This window comes from Balaenoptera musculus, chromosome 8 (assembly GCF_009873245.2).
Source record: "Balaenoptera musculus isolate JJ_BM4_2016_0621 chromosome 8, mBalMus1.pri.v3, whole genome shotgun sequence".
NCBI lineage: Eukaryota > Metazoa > Chordata > Mammalia > Artiodactyla > Balaenopteridae > Balaenoptera > Balaenoptera musculus.
In genome coordinates this window covers 97,383,334-97,389,397 of record NC_045792.1, presented here as the reverse complement: position 1 = coordinate 97,389,397, position 6,064 = coordinate 97,383,334, and the positions used below count along the sequence as shown (strand labels likewise).

The window sequence follows — 6,064 nt, the reverse complement described above, 5'->3', positions numbered from 1 at the left end:
GTGGAAGAAGAAATTACTTCCAGGGGCAGAAAGTTGACAGGAAACAGTGTTGACCTAGGAAAACTTCAGGGAGAGACTGACTCTTGAATTGGTAGTAAGATTTGGGCATATGGCAATATTTTGTTTCACATGGTGAATGTACTGAATAACTGTATATGGCTTTCTGGCTTTGAAGAAGTAAGCGGCCATGTTATGAGAGGGCTTATGAAGAGGGCCTTGTGCCAAAGAACTGTGGATAGTCTCTAAGAGCTGTGAGTAGTCCCTGGCTGACGGCCAGCAAGAAGGTAGGAATCTGTCTTAAATGGCAAGGAGATGAATTCCGTCAATAAATGAGTGAGCTTGGAAGCAGATCCATCCCCAGTTGGGCCTCCAGATGAGTTCCCAGTTCTGGCTGACACCTTGATTGTAGCATCTCAGAGGATGCAGTTAAGTGATGTGCAGATTTCTGACCATAAAACTATAAGATAACAATTGTGTGTTTTTTAAGCCCTTAAATTTATGGAAATTTGTTATGCAGCAATAGACACAATTTGGAATTACGATAATACAGATTTATTTCCCTATTGAGGAATAGTTACTTTCTTGGTCTTGTTTTTCAAAACAATGCTACAGTAAGCATCCTTACATATATGTTCTTACAGATTAAAACTTTTATTTCCATAGATCCATTTGCAAGGCTGAAATTCTGGATGGAAGATTCTTCTTTTAAAAAGATATTGCCAGATTCCTTCTGAAGTAAGGTAACACTTCAATTATCTATTAGCAAATGTGAGAGCATCCTTTCCCTTACATCATAGCAATTCATAGGCATTATCATTCTTTTTCAATTTTTGGCAGCCATATTGGTGGTTATCTCATTGTTACTTTAATTTTCAGCTCCATATTAATAGATTGAGCAACCTTTCCTATGTTGTTTGGCTCTTTGCTTTGATTTTTATTTGTTTACATCTTTATTGGAGTATAATTGCTTTACAATGTTGTGTTAGTCTCTGCTTTATAACAAAGTGAATCAGCTATACACATACATATATCCCCACATCTCCTCCCTCTTGCGTCTCCCTCCCACCATCCCTATCCCACCCTTCTAGGTGGTCACAAAGCACCGAGCTGATCTCCCTGTGCTATGCACGTTTTGATTTCTTAAACATTGGCACTGTTAGTCTGGTTGTTTACAAGCATAGAGAACTAGAAATCAAGGATCAAACTTGAAGTACTTTTTTCCAACCCCTTTTAGGGCTTCTCTCACATCTTGGTTTCTCAGGCTGTAGATGAGGGGGTTTAACATGGGGATCATGACGCCATAAAACAAAGAAGCCATTTTTTCTTGCTCTTGAGACTCTGTGGTGCGATGGTGCAGATACATGTAAGACAGAGTCCCATAGGAAATGGTGACGGCTGTCAGGTGGGAGGCACACGTGGAGAGGGCTTTTCTCCTCTCTGCAGCAGAAGAGATCTTCAACATGGCAGCCAGGATAAACATGTAGGAAAAGATGACGACCGACACAGTGAATGTCAAGTTAAACCCCACAAAGGCTGCTAGTAGTACGACATTGAAGTAAATACTGGAGCATGAGAGGGCCAGAATTGGGGGTTCATCACAGAAAAATGGTTAATTTTATTGGATTTCCAAAAGTTCAATGAGAAAGGAAAACTTGTGTTTACAGAAGCATTTAGGAAACCCATGAAGTATGAAGGAAACTCATGAAGTATGAAACCCATGAAATATGAACTGCAGACTCTCTTGGGCATAACTGTTCCATAGTGAAGTGGGTTACCGATGGCTACATAACAGTCCACTGCCACAGCAGCGAGGATGTAGCAATTACTTGTTGCAAAAGTACCACAGACTAGTAACTGCACCATACATCCTATGAATGAGATGGATTGTTCTGTCCCTACAAAGTTTTGCAACATCTTGGGAGTGATAGCAGAGGTGTACCAGAGATCAACAAATGCCAAGTTTTGGAGAAAAAAGTACATGGGAGTGTGAAGGGAAGAATCAATCTTGATGAATAGGATCATGCCAATGTTACCCTCTAGAATGAGCACACTTGTGTTGACCAGCAAATCCCAGGAGGATGAATTCAGTCACTTCAGTGCCATTGTTTTGTTCCATGGCTAGCAAAATTAAATATATAAAGTTGCAAAGGAAGAGGAGCAGAGAAAACTAAGACCATTGTGATCCTTTAACTAATGGTATATCTAATTTCATAGTGGGGTGTCAGAGAATATTTTCCATGATATAATTGAGTTAGATTTTAAAGGCTGAACCTTGACACCTAATTTAGATATTTTCATCTATAGTTTGGAGAAGTTGCCATGGACGAGTAGCTGTGTTCTCAGTGTGCAAACTGACAGTATTTAATACATACATCAATTCGGGAAAATATAAGAACATTGTTTTATTTAATTAGGCTTTCTTTTATACTATCTATATTTTAATTAGAAATCCCAATTTGCCTAAATACTAATCATTATATTTGAAATTTTGACATATGCATGGGGTTCTACATGATCTTGTTCCCACCTAGCTCCATATTTTCATTTTATTCTTTTTCATTCCTTAGAAGCTCTTCTCTGCCATGATGGTCACGTGGAATTGTAGAGTCCTTCACAGAACTGTTTATCAAAGTATTTATGGTAAAGGATAATTTTCTTTATAAAATGTCCAATCTGTTGTGGTCCCATGTTTGCAAAAAACATAAAAAGTTCTCAGCATTGTCAAAACTTTGTGGTGGTTTAAATGCTCAATCTCACTTTCTGTAGTTATCTCATCATAGAGTGGAAACAGAGAGTCCAAGGACTGGTGCTGGTTCATGGGCCACACATCGAGTAGCACTGCTCTATGGTGTCCATCCATCCTAATTTACCTATGTGCTTTCCTAGTGATGGATAGCAGATTGCCTACAACTTGTCTCCACTACAAACAACTCAGTGTGTAATTTTTCTAGGGTGTATTCCTAGGGACAAAATTTTTGTGTCTGAGGGTATGCACATATTTCATTTGACCAAGTTTTTTCAGATCATTTTATATAACAGATGCGCCAGTGTACACGCCTACTAATTTTGCATGGGGGTCCCCACATCCTCACTTCCTACTGAGCATTGATATTTTCCTAATATTTTTTGGTCAGGAAAATAGGTGTAAAATGATGTCTCATTTTTGGTTTTTTCCTTTTAGTTATAAGTAGATTTGATCATTATGTAAACGTTCTTAGAATTCTGGGATTTTATTATTTTGTAAATTGCCTGTTAAAATTTTTTGTAAATGTTTCTAGTGAACTGATTTTACATTTTCTTTGTTTATCCAAGATTTAAATCTCTTGTCAGTTGACTTGACAAATATTTTCTCACATTCTATCATCTATTATTTTGTCTATGATATCTTTCACAGAACAGAAATCCTTAAATTTAAAATAACAATCTAGGGAGGAGCTTCAAGATGGCAGAGGAGTAAGACGTGGAGATCACCTTCCTTCCCACAAATACATCAGAAATACATCTACATGTGGAACAACTCCTATAGAACACCTACTGAATGCTGGCAGAAGACCTCAGACTTCCCAAAAGGCAAGAAACTCCCCACGTGCCTGGGTAGGGCAAAAGAAAAAACAGACAGAAGAATAGGGATAGGACCTGCAACTCTGTGAAGGAACTGTGAAGGAGGAAAAGTTTCCACACACTAGGAAGCCCCTTCCCTGGTGGAGACGGGGGGTGGGTGGGTGGGGGAAGCTTCGGAGCCACAGAGGAGAGCGCAGCAACAGGGGTGCAGAGGGCAAAGCAGAGAGATTCCTGCACAGAGGATCAGTGCCGACCAGCACTCACCAACCTGAGAGGCTTGTCTGTTCACACTCCGGGGAGGGTGGGGGCTGGGAGCTGAGGCTCAGGCTTTGGAGGTCAGATCCCAGGGAGAGGACTGGGGTTGGCTGTGTGAACACAGCCTGAAGGGGGCCAGTGCACAACAGCTAGCTGGGAAGGAGTCTGGGAAAAAGTCTGGACTGGCCGAAGAGGCAAGAGACCATTGTTTTGGGGTGTGCGAGGAGAGGGTATTCAGAGAACCACCTAAACGAGCTCCAGAGATGGGCGCGAGCTGTGGATATCAGCATGGACCCCAGAGATGGGCATGAAATGCTAAGGTTGCTACTGCAGACACCAAGAAGCCTGTGTGCAAGCACAGGTCACTATGCACACCTCCCTTCCCAGGAGCCTGTGCAGCCCGCCACTGCCAGGGTCCCGTGATCCAGGGACAACTTCCGTGGGAGAACACATGGTGCACCTCAGGCTGTTGCAATGTCATGCTGGCCTCTGCTGCCACAGGCTCGCCCCACATTCCATACCCCTCCCTCCCTCCTGGCCTGAGTGAGCCAGAGCCCCCGAATCAGCCACTGCTTTAACCCCGTTCTGTCTGGGTGGGAACAGATGCCCTCAGGTGACCTACATGTAGAGGTGGGGCCAAATCCAAAGCTGAACCCCAGGAGCTGTGCGAACAAAGAAGAGAAAGGGAAACCTCTCCCAGCAGCCTCAGGAGCAGTGGATTAAATCCCCACAGTCAACTTGATGTACCTGCATCTGTGGAATACCTGAATAGACAATGTATCATCCCAAAATTGAGGTGGTGGACTTTGGGAGCAACTGTAGACTTAGGGTTTGCTGTATGCCACTGACTTGTTTCTGATTTTTATGTTTATGTTAGTATAGTTTTTAGTGCTTGATATCATTTGTGGATTTGTTTATTGGTTTGGTTGTTCTCTTCTTTTTTTTTAATCACTTAAAAATTTTTTTTTATTTTATTAACTTTTAAATTTTAATTATTTTATTTATTTTATTTTTCTTTCTTTTTTTCTCCCTCTTCTGAGCTGTGTGGCTGACAGGGTCTTGGTGCTCCTGCCTGGTGTCAGGCTTGAGCCTCTGAGGTGGAAAAGCTGAGTTCAGGACATTGGTCCACCAGAGACCTCCTGGCCCCACATAATATCAATTGGCGAGAGCTCTCCCAGAGATCTCTGTCTCAACGTTAAGACCCAGCTCCACTCAAAGGCCAGCAAGTTCCAGTGCTGGACACTCCATGCCAAACAAATAGCAAGACAGGGACACAAACCCACCCATTAGCAGAGAGGCTGCCTAAAATCATACTAAGTTCACAGACACCCCAAAACACACCACTGGACATGGCCCTGCCCACCAGAAAGACAAGATCCAGCCCTACCCGCCGGAACACAGGCACCAGTCCCCTCCACCAGGAAGCTTACACAACCCACTGAACCAACCTTATCCACTGGAGGCAGACACCAAAAACAACGGGAACTATGAACCTGTAGCCTGTGAAAAGGAGACTCCACATACAGTAAGTTAAACAAAATGAGAAGACAGAGAAATATGCAGCAGATGAAGGAGCAAGGTAAAAACCCACCAGACCAAACAAATGAAGAGGAAATAGGCAGTCTACCTGAAAAAGAATTCAGAGTAATGATAGTAAAGATGATCCAAAATCTTGGAAATAGGATGGAGAAAATAAAAGAAATGTTTAACAGGGACCTAGAAGAACTAAAGAGTGAGCAAACAAACAATGATGAACAATACAATAAATGAAATTAAAAATTCTCTACAAGGAATCTATAGCAGAATAAATGAGGCAGAAGAACGGATAAGTGACCTGGAATATAAAATAGTGGAAGTAACCACCACAGAGCAGAATAAAGAAAAAGGAATGAAAAGAATTGAGGACAGTCTCAGAGACCTCTGGGACAACATTAAAGTACCAACATTCAAATTATAGGGGTCCCAGAAGAAGAAGAGAAAAAGAAAGGGTCTGAGAAAATATTTGAAGAGATTATGGTTGAAAACTTCCCTAACATGGGAAAGGAAATAGTCAATCAAGTCCAGGAAGCGGAGAGAGTCCCACACAGGATAAATCCAAGGAGAAGCTCGCCAAGACACATATTAATCAAACTATCAAAATTTAAATATAGCTGTGTAGTGGGTTTGTGGTGGCTGGCTGAGACAAAAGGCTTGGTCCAATGAGCCAGAGAGAGAAAAAGAAAACTCGAGCTTCAACCCGGGCAGTGAG

The 6,064-nt window shown here is 41.9% G+C and overlaps 1 pseudogene; it reads right to left on the bottom strand.

Annotated features, from left to right (window-relative positions):
• Positions 1-1,192: 1,192 nt before the first annotated feature.
• LOC118899584 lies at positions 1,193-2,116 on the bottom strand (annotated as a pseudogene).
• Between the last annotated feature and the right edge of the window lie 3,948 nt (positions 2,117-6,064).